Source organism: Choloepus didactylus, chromosome 1, assembly GCF_015220235.1.
Source record: "Choloepus didactylus isolate mChoDid1 chromosome 1, mChoDid1.pri, whole genome shotgun sequence".
NCBI classification, from domain to species: domain Eukaryota; kingdom Metazoa; phylum Chordata; class Mammalia; order Pilosa; family Megalonychidae; genus Choloepus; species Choloepus didactylus.
This window is the reverse complement of record NC_051307.1, coordinates 191,465,960-191,476,409: the sequence shown is the minus strand read 5'-3', so window position 1 is coordinate 191,476,409 and position 10,450 is coordinate 191,465,960. Positions and strand designations below refer to the sequence as shown.

The 10,450-nt window shown below is 38.4% G+C and overlaps 1 pseudogene; it reads right to left on the bottom strand.

The window, feature by feature from the left end:
- Nucleotides 1–8,302: 8,302 nt before the first annotated feature.
- On the bottom strand, nucleotides 8,303–10,111 carry LOC119526580 (annotated as a pseudogene).
- Nucleotides 10,112–10,450: the final 339 nt, after the last annotated feature.

Below are 10,450 nucleotides of genomic sequence, written 5' to 3'. Positions count from 1 at the left end.
TTCCATCTCTTGGCAATTGTGAATAATGCTGCTATGAACATTGGCGTGCAGATATCTGTTCATGTCACTGCTTTCAGATCTTCCGGGTATATACTGAGGAGTGCAACTGCTGGATCAAAGGGTAACTCTATATCTAGTTTTCTAAGGAACTGCCAGACTGCCTTCCAGAGTGGCTGAACCATTATACAGTCCCACCAGCAATGAATAAAGAGTTCCAATTTCTCCACATCCCCTCCAGCATTTGTAGTTTCCTGTTTGTTTAATGGCAGCCATTCTAATTGGTGTGAGATGGTATCTTGTTGTGATCTTAATTTGCATTTTTCTAATAGCTAGTGAAGCTGAACATTTTTCATGTGTTTTTTGGCCATTTGTATTTCCTCTTCAGAGAACTGTCTTTTCATATCTTTTGCCCGTTTTATAATTGGGCTGTCTGTACTATTGTCATTGAGTTGTAGGATTTCCTTATGTATGCAAGATACCAGTCTTTTGTCAGATACATGGTTTCCAAATATTTTTTCCCATTGAGTTGGCTGCCTCTTCACCTTTTTGACAAATTCCTTTGAGGTACAGAAACATCTAAGTTTGAGGAGTTCCCATTTATCTATTTTTTCTTTTGTTGCTTGTGCTTTGGGTGTAAGGTCTAGGAAGTGACCACCTAATACGAGGTCTTGAAGATGTTTCCCTGCATTATCGTCTAGGAGTTTTATGGTACTGTCTTTTATATTGAGGTCTTTGATCCACTTTGAGTTAGTCTTTGTGTAGGGTGTGAGTTAGGGGTCCTCTTTCATTCTGTTGGATATGGATATCCAACTCTCCCAGCCCCATTTGTTGAAAAGACTGTTATGTCCCAGTTCAGTGGCTTTGGGGGCCTTATCAAAGATCAATCAGCTGTAGATCTGGGGGTCTATCTCTGAATTCTCAATTCTATTCCAATGATCAATATGTCTATCTTTGTGCCAGTACTATGCTGTTTTGACTACTGTGGCTTTATAATAAGCTTCAAAGTCAGGGAGTGTAAGCCCTCCCACTTTGTTTTTCTTTTTAAGAGTGTTTTTAGCAATTTGATGCACCTTCCCTTTCCAAATAAATTTGATAACTAGCTTTTCTAAGTCTGCAAAATAGGTTGTTGGAATTTTGATTGGGATTGCATTGAATCTATAGATGAGTTTGGGTAGAATTGGCATCTTAATGACATTTAGCCTTCCTATCCATGAACATGGAATATTTTTCCATCTTTTAAGGTCCCTTTCTGTTGCTCTTAGTAGAGTTATGTCATTTTCTTTGTATAGGTCTTTTAGATCTTTGGTTAAGTTTATTCCTAGGTATTTGATTTTTTTTAGTTGCTATTGAAAATGGTATCTTTTTCTTGAGTGTCTCTTCACTTTGTTCATTTCTAGCATATAGAAACATTACTGACTTCTGTGCACTAATCTTGTATCCCACTACTTTGCTAAATTTATTAGCTCTAGTAGCTGTATCATTGATTTCTCAGGGTTTTCCAGATATAAGATCATATCATCTGCAAATAATGACAGTTTTACTTCTTTCTTTCCAATTCAGATGCCTTTTATTTCTTTGTCCTGCCAGGTTGCCCTGGCTAGCACTTTTAGCACAATGTTGAATAACAGTGGTGACAGCGGGCATCCTTGTCTCATTCCTGATCTTAGAGGGAAGGCTTTCAGTCTCTCACCATTGAGTACTATGCTGGCCATGGGTTTTCCATATATGCTGTTTATCATATCTAGCAAGTTTCCTTGAATTCCTACCTTTTGAAATGTTTTTATCAAAAAGGGATGTTGGGTTTTTTGAATGCTTTTTCAGCAACTATTGAGATGATCATTTCATTTTTCTCTTTTGATTTGTTAATGTGTTGTAATACATTGATTGATTTTCTTATGTTAAAACATCCTTGCATGCCTGGAATGAACCCCACTTGGGCATGGTGTGTGATTTGCCTTGGATTCGCTTTGCAATATTTTGTTGAGAATTTTTGCATCTATATTCATTAGGGAGATTGGCCTGTGGTTTTCCTTTTTCATAACATCGTTGCCTGGTTTTGGTATTAGTTTGATGTTAGCTTCATAAATGTGTTAGGTACTGTTCCATTTTCTTTTATGCTTTGAAAAAGTTTAAGTAAGATTGGTGTCAGTTCTTTTTGGAAAGTTTAGTAGAATTCCCCTGTGACGCCATCTGGCCCTGGGCATTTATTTGGGGGAAGTTTTTTGATGACCCATTGGATCTCTTTGCTTGATTGGTTGGTTGAAGTCTTCTGTTTCTTCTCTGGTTAGTCTAGGTTGTTCATATGTTTCCAGGAAATTGTCCATTTCCTCTACATTATCCAGTTTGTTGGCATGCAGCTATTCATAGTATCCTCTTAAAATTTTTAAAATTTCTTTGGGATATGCAGTAATGTCAACTTTCTCATTCATTATTTTGTTTATTTCAGTCTTCTCTCTTTTTGATTTTGTCAGTCTAGCTAGGGGCTTGTCAATCTTGTTGATCTCAAACAACCAACTCTTGGTGTTATTTATTCTCTCTTGTTTTATTGTTCTCTATGTCATTTATTTCTGCTTCAATCCTTGTTAATTATTTTATTCTACTTGGTTTAGGATTAGTTTGCTGTTCATTTTCTAGCTTCTTCAGTTGCTCCATTCGTTCTGTGATTTTAGCTCTTTCTTCAATTTTGATGTATGCATTTAGCATTATAAATTTCCGCCTCAGTACCACTTTTGCTGCATACCATAGGTTTTGATATGCTGTGTTCTCATTTTCATTCATCTCTCTATATTTAGGAATTTCTCTTGCTATTTCTTCTTTAGCCCACTGATTGTTTAGGAGTGTGTTGTTTAACCTCCAGGGGTTTGTGAATTTTCTAAGTCTCTGATGGTTATTGATTTCTAATTGTATTCCACTGTGGTCAGAGAAAGTGCTTTGAATAATTTCAATTTTTTAAAATTTATTGAGCCTTGTTTTATGTCCCAGCATATGATCTATTCTGGAGAAAGTTCTGTGAGCACTAGAGAAGAATGTGTATCCTGGTGATCTGGGATGTAATGTTCTATATATGTCTGTCAAATCCAGTTCATTTATCAGATTGTTTAGGTTTTCAATTTCCTTGTTGGTTTTCTGTCTGGTTGTTCTATCTATAGGAGAGAATGATGTGTTGAAGTCTCCCACAATTATTGTGGAAACATCAATTGCTTCTTTAGTTTTGCCAGTGTTTGTCTCATGTATTTTGTGGCACCTCGATTGGGTGCATAAACATTTATGATTGTTATTTCTTATTGTTGAATTGCCCCTTTTATTAGCATGTAGTGGCCTTCTTTGTCTCTCATAACATCCTTGCATTTAAAGTCTATTTTATCTGAGATTAATATTGCTGCTCCTGCTTTCTTTTGGCTGTAGCTTGCATGAAATATTTTTTCCATCCTTTCACTTTCAGTTTCTTTGTGTCCCTGTGTCTAAGATGAGTCTCTTGTATGCAACATACTGATGTTTCATATTTTTTTATCCATTCCGCCAATCTATATCTTTTAATTGGGAGTTTGATCCATTTACATTCAACGTTATTACTGTGAAGGCATTTCTTGAATCAGCCATCCTATCCTTTGGATTATGTTTGTCAGATATATTTTTTCCCTCTCTCTCAATGTCTTTTAACGTACCCATACTGAATCTCTTTAGTACCGAACCTGTCTCCATATCTCTCTCTCCTTTCTTTGTTTCTCTGTCAATAGGGCTCTCTTTAGTATCTTAAGTAGGGCAGGTCTCTTGTTAGCAAATTCTCTCAGCATTTGTTTGTTTGTGAAAAATTTAAGCTCTCCCTCAAATTTGAAGGAGAGCCTGGCTGGATAAAGAATTCTTGGTTGGCAAATTTTATCTCTCAGAATTTTAAATATGTCATGCTGCTGCCTTCGCGCCTCCATGGTGGCCGCTGAGTAGTCACTACTTAATCTTATGTTGTTTCCTTTGTATGTGGTGAATTGCTTTTCTCTTGCTGCTTTCAGAACTTGCTCCTTCTCTTCAGTATTTGATAATCTGATCAGAATATGTCTCAGAGTGGGTTTATTTGGATTTATTCTATTTGTAGTTCACTGGGCATTTATGATTTGTGTATTTATGTTGTTTAGAAGGTTTGGGAAGTTTTCCCCAACAATTTCTATGAGTACTCTTCCTAGACCTTTACCCTTCTCTTCCCCTTCTGGAACACCAATGACTCTTATATTTGAGCGTTTTATATTATCTATCATATCCCTGAGGTCCATTTAGATTTTTTTGACTTTTTTCCCCATTCTTTCTTTTGTTCTTTCACTTTCTGTTCTGTCTTCTTCAAGGTCACTGATTTGCTGTTCAGCTTCCTTTAGTCTTGTACTGTGAGTATCCAGAATCTTTTTAATTTGGTCGACAGTTTCTTTTATTTCCATAAGATCTTTTTTTTTTTTAAATTTACTCTTGCAATTTCTTCTTTATTCTCTTCTACCATCTCCTTCATGTCCTTTACATCCTGTGTTATGCTCTCATTGTTTGTCTTTAGTTCTTTGATTAATTGCTCCAAGTACTGTGTCTCCTCTGATCTTTTGAGTTGGGTATTTGGGTTTGGGTTATACATATTGTCTGGCTTCTTCATATGCCTTAAAATTTTCTGTTGTTTTTGGCTTCCTGGCATTTGCTTAACTTGATAGGGTTCTTTTAGGATATGTAGACTTATTCAAACACTTATCTCTAATTTGTCAGATCTACAGCTTGGTGGTGTACACTTTCTCTAACTAACTAACCAGCCTGTGGTGTCTGCCAGCCACCTATTCCCCTCAAGCCAGTTCTCCCCAACTTTGTCTTTGTGGTGAGTGTGGGTCTGAATCTTGTGGGGGTCCAATTGGTGCACCAAGTTTGCATGTGTAGTTGGTGCTGCCTGCCATGAATGTGGGGTGTGTGTCTGAGCAGATAGTTAGGGAGGTGGCTTTAATAATCAGACCTCCCAGGTGTTCCTGGAGATTTAAAGCTGTTGCAAGAGTCTACACCTTCAGTTCAGTCTCACCACAGTTTGTCTCTGCCACTGACCTCCAAGTCCTTGGTATTGATGTATGATCCTGGGACTTCCAAGTGAGTCCCTCTTCCAAGCCATTCCCTTTAAAGCTCTGCTGAGGGAAATGTGTGCTATGTCATAAGTGAGCGCCATCCTCCATGGGAAGTTCTGGGCTGCAGGGCCATGTAGGGGTGTTCCCAGCCTGCTGAAAGGATGGCTGTATGGGGCATGTTAATTTCTCCCTTTTTTTTCACACCTCCACCTTCCTATCTCTGGGACAATTAGCTGTGGGTGCGTGAAAGGCTATCATCCACTCCAGATATTGTGGCATGTGCGCGTGTTGCTGGAAACACTTCCCATCATGCTGGGTTGTTTGGCACAGCTCTGGGCTGTGGCGCTGGCACCAGGCAGGAGAATTCCCAGCTCACCGGGAAGACGGCTGTATGGGGCATGGTTATTTTCCCCTTTTCACTAACCTCTGCCTTCCTAGCTCTGAGACAGTTAGCAGTGGGTGCACAAAAGGCTATCGTCCATGCCAGATATTGAGGTGTACCCACAGGTTGTGGGGACACAGTTCCTGCTGCACCTCACTGTGTGGTTCTCACTGCTGTATCCACAGCTGCTTTTGGGTTTTTAAAACTAGTCCAACTCCAAACACTAACCCCCAGTTTCTCCAGACTGCAGCATGGCTGCTGGTTATCCAGCAGGCTCACTCACTCATTTCATAATGCAGACTCCCGGTTTCATCAAGTGCACGGTCCCTGTGGATTTAGCCAACCTTGTGCAGCTGGTGCATCACTGGAACTGGTGTTCTGGGTCACTTTCTGGCTTTTATCTAGTATTTTTCACAGAGATTTTTTTTGCCCTATCTCTCCTAACTGCCATCTTCCGGAAGTCTGGATCCATTTTATGTTTTGACCAAAAATGTATGAGGGTTCCTATTTCTCCACATCCTCACCAACACCTGTTATTTTCCATTTGTTTTTTTAATAGCCATTCTAGTGGATGTGAAATGGTATCTTATTGGGCTTCTGATTTGCATTTCCCTAATGGCTAGTGATGCTGAGCATCTTTTCATGTGCTTATTGGCCATTTGTATATCTTCTTTGAAGAAATGTCTATTCAAGTCCTTTACCCATTTTTGAATAGGGTTCTTTGTCTTTTTTGTTGTTGATTTGTAGTTCTCTCTATATATATTCTGATAATATCCTTTGAAGTATAGGAGTTTTAAATTTTGATGAAGTCCAATTTATTTTCTTTTTGCACATGATTTTGGTGTAAAGGCTAAGACTCCATTGCCTAATGCACGTTCTCGAAGATATGTCACTATATTTACTTCTAATTTTTGTACATGGTGTGAGGTACGAGTCCATTTTCATTCTTTTGCTTTTGCATATCCATTTTACTAGAACCTTTTGTCGAAGAGGATGTTTCCCCATTAAGTGGGCTTGGCATCTCTATCAAAAATCAATTTGCCATAGATGTGTTTTATTTCTGAACTCTCAATTCTATTTTATTAGTCATATATGTGTGTTTGTGCCAGTATCACACTGTTTTGATTACTGTAGTTTGTAATAAGTTTTAAAATTGTACATGTTCTGTTGCTTCTCTCTTGTAGCTTTCAGGATTCTCTCTCTATCTTTGGAATTTAGCAATTTGATTATAATGTGCAGGAACATGGATCTCTTTGAATTTACCCTGTTTGGGTTTCATTGATCTTCTTGGATGTATATATTCATGTGCTTTGTTAAATTTGGGAAGTTTTCAGCCATTATTATTTTTTTCTACCTTAAGTATTTTATTTGTTTGCAACTAAGCTTGTTAACACTATATAATGAAAATGTAAAAATAATAATGTTGCTGTTTTGGGTTAGATTTAAGTCAAAGACATTCACTAATAAGGAATCTTATTAATGATTGGATGTGATTATTCCAGAAATTTCTCTAAGCCATCTGGTCAAAACAGCTGTCTGTGAATATTACCTTACTTTGTAAGGTATTAGCATACATTTGAATTAAATTCAGAATTTTTCGAAATAAGCCCTAATTTTTTAAAGAACTATTCTATATTACACTAAAACAACTTTAGTAGAATTTTGCTTTCCAGAAACAATATTAAATGAAAGAAGGCATTTTGTAAAATGAGATCTGAACAATTCACAGTAAAAAAAAATCTATCTATCTATCTATCTGTCTATCTATATAAAATTTCACCTTCTCAAAACAGAGGCTATTCTCTGTTCCTCAGCCTTGGAAATAAAGAACAGCCCATAAGCAACCTTGGGCAGGGGGTTGCCAAAACAAAGCTCAAGCAGTTGAACATGGACATCTCTTAGAAGAATATGGGGAAACCTGACAAAAGGATCCAAACTCTACCCAGGGAGCAGTGCTGCTGGGGCCTGGCCCAGCGCCATGCTTACTATGCTATGCTATGCTCTGGAACAAACCCTGATTCCCTGCTGTAGGGGAGATCTTTTCCTGGACAGGTTTAGTGTCCAGGAGCTCTTTGATTGTGTGAATGAGGTGAGCACAGACTCCATGTAAGTATTTTACGGCTTAGAGTCAAAGTATTTTTCTAAAATGGCTAGGCAGAGTCCATGTATCAAAAGGCCCAACCTCTGGTTTGTTCTAATTCCTCACCAGGCATTTGTAGACCTAGACTGCAGACCTTCAGTATGTCATCATAGTCTCAGCTGATGTCCATCCTAACTTATGATTCATATTCTGTGCCTGGAAACAGTACCTGTATTTAACAATATCTATACAGAAAACAATCCACTGTTACAACTTAATAGTCACAAAATATTAATGATCTTCTGTAGAAAAGCGAATGTTTTAACTATAATTGTTGTACATCAAATTCACATCCAGAATTTCCAAGTTAAAAAAATTTTCACAATACAAATAATAACTAAAAATACATGCATACATGTACACGCACTCTCACACATACTTCTTACAGACCTGTGCTTGGGGAAACTCCATTTTTTGAGTGCCACTGAAGGCATATTTTGCTAAACTGCTGCTCTTGGTTTTTTGTTTGGAAAATCTATCACAGTAGGGCACAACTATTTATTGGATGAGCAGGAAAGAAAGATATGCTTGTAGCAACCAGAAAGTTTCAAGGTCTTTTAAGTTTTATAAAAAATAAATCTGCAGAAATATTTATGTGTTCTCAGGATGCAAAATTGTTGCTGAAATGTGATATCAAACCATTTGCAAAGGGTACAGTAGCCATCTCTTAAGGTCAAACCTGGTAGCCAGATATGCAAGAAACCTTCAGGACACATAGCTTGTTGGCCTTGTCTCATAATGTTGCATAATCTGATCTTGTGTGGATTTCACCAAAGATTCATGTTGTTCTGCTAATTTGGTATTGAGGATTTGCTCATACTCTTCCTGAATTTTATCTTCATGGTCTTTCAGGAAATGCTCACATATTGTTCCAACCTTTTGGAGGGTAAAGGTGGGCTGATCCTTTTTCATCCAGGAGGAAACTGGAGAACTAGGTGTTGTGAGTGCTGATGAGTGAGGATGACTTTCAGAGGCACAGCATCTAAATGTCTCCACCTCTGGTTGTGACTATCTGCATGTTTTATGTTCTGAAAATTTTGCTCTGGAGTTGGAAGGTGTCACTAGCTACTGGTTGGGGTAGGCTGCTGCATAGTTGGTGGTGATATCTGTGTCTGAAGCAGCAGCAGCCACAGCTTGGTGTCCAGGGGACTGAAGTCTGGAGTGGGACTGGGCAGAGGGGCACGGTACTACCACTTCAGGGAGCCAGGGCTGAGCAGCTCCGCCTCAAAATCCATGGGCCACTTCAACATTGCCCCCAACACGTGACCTCCAGCTCCTCAGCCTCAGCCATTATTTCTTTGAATACTCCTTCTGCCCATTTCTGTAATTCTTCTCCTTCTGGGGCCCCCAAAATGTGTATATTGGTATGTGTGAGGGTGTCCCATAGGTCTGTTAGGCTCTATTCACTTTACTCCATTCTTTTCTCTTTCTGCTTCTTGGACTGAATAATTTCAATTGTCTTATCTTTGCGTTCACTGATTCTTTCTTCTGCCAGCACCCATCTGCTGTTGAACCCCTCTAGGGAATTTTTTATATCAGTTATTGTGGCCTTTAACTCCATTATTTCTGTTTTGTTCCTTTTTATAATTTCTCTTTATTGAAATTCTAATTTTGTTCATATATTGTTTTCCTGATAGTCTTTTGTTCTTTTTCTTTGTTTTTCTTTAGCTGTTTGAGCATATTTGAGACCATTTTTAAAAAGTCTTTGTATGGTGTGCCCAAAGTCTGATCTTCATTGATGATTTCTGATGCTTTATCTTGCTTCTTTGGATTGGCCATCATTCACTGCTTTGTGATATGCATTAAATCTTTCCTTGCACATGGTAATATTGATATTTTAATGTGTTAAATCTGGAATTTAGTCTCTGAGGTGTCTGTCCCACAAGCTTGCAACTGGGTGATATTTGACAAAGATTTCCTTGAAGGTCAAGAGCTAACAAAAACAGAAACACCTTTTATAGTTTTTATAGTTTCACTCTGCTTGCTGGTGGTCTCCTTCAGAGCTTAGCCATCCTAATGAACCCGAGGAACAGCCTGAGGCAAAATCATAGGGCCCTTTCTGGTCATTTCTGAGCAAGCGTTTTGTCTTGGACATGCACTCATGCACTTAGGAATTCCACCCTTTACATGGATCTGAATGTTCATTCCTCTTCCTAAGAAATAATCTTTATTCCCAGTCCTGAGTACTCAACTGTATGTCTTAAAGCTGGTAATCTTTTGCCCAAGAATGCTGTGACTTGATTGTTTCTTACTCTGATTTACCTGCCTTCAAGTTGCTTACAAGGACAAGTTCTGAGACAGCAAGCCAGAGACAAGTGTCCTGGTTTAGTCCATCTGGCTGGCACCAGACAGGTTGATACAGACTATGTGCCCAGTAGATGCAAAAAGGTTACTCTGCTCCCTCTGGAACTGGGACCAGGGACCTGCATGGAGAACATGGGGCCGGCTGTACACCATGCCAGGGAGGGTGGTAAGCAAAGGGCCAGCAGTGGCATCACAAGCTTTTTCTACCATCTTGAAGTTGCCTTTTCCTTGGTTTAGTGCTCACTCAGTTACTGTAACTGTTTAACTGTTTTCCAGGGCTCTGAGAAAGATGGTTCTGCCAGTTTTTGCTATTGTTTAAAAATTCTGTGTGGAGACATAATCTTGGAGTATCTCATTCTGCCATCTTGGTGGTATCACCATCCCATATTTCTTATTTTGCATAATTTTGTATTCTTATCTTACATTTTGGTTTAATTTCCTCATATCTATCTTCTAGTTTATTAATTTTCTCTTCATGTGTATCTAATCTGCTGTTTAACTTATGCACTGAGTTTCTAATTGCAGTTAAATATTTTCATTTCTAGAAAT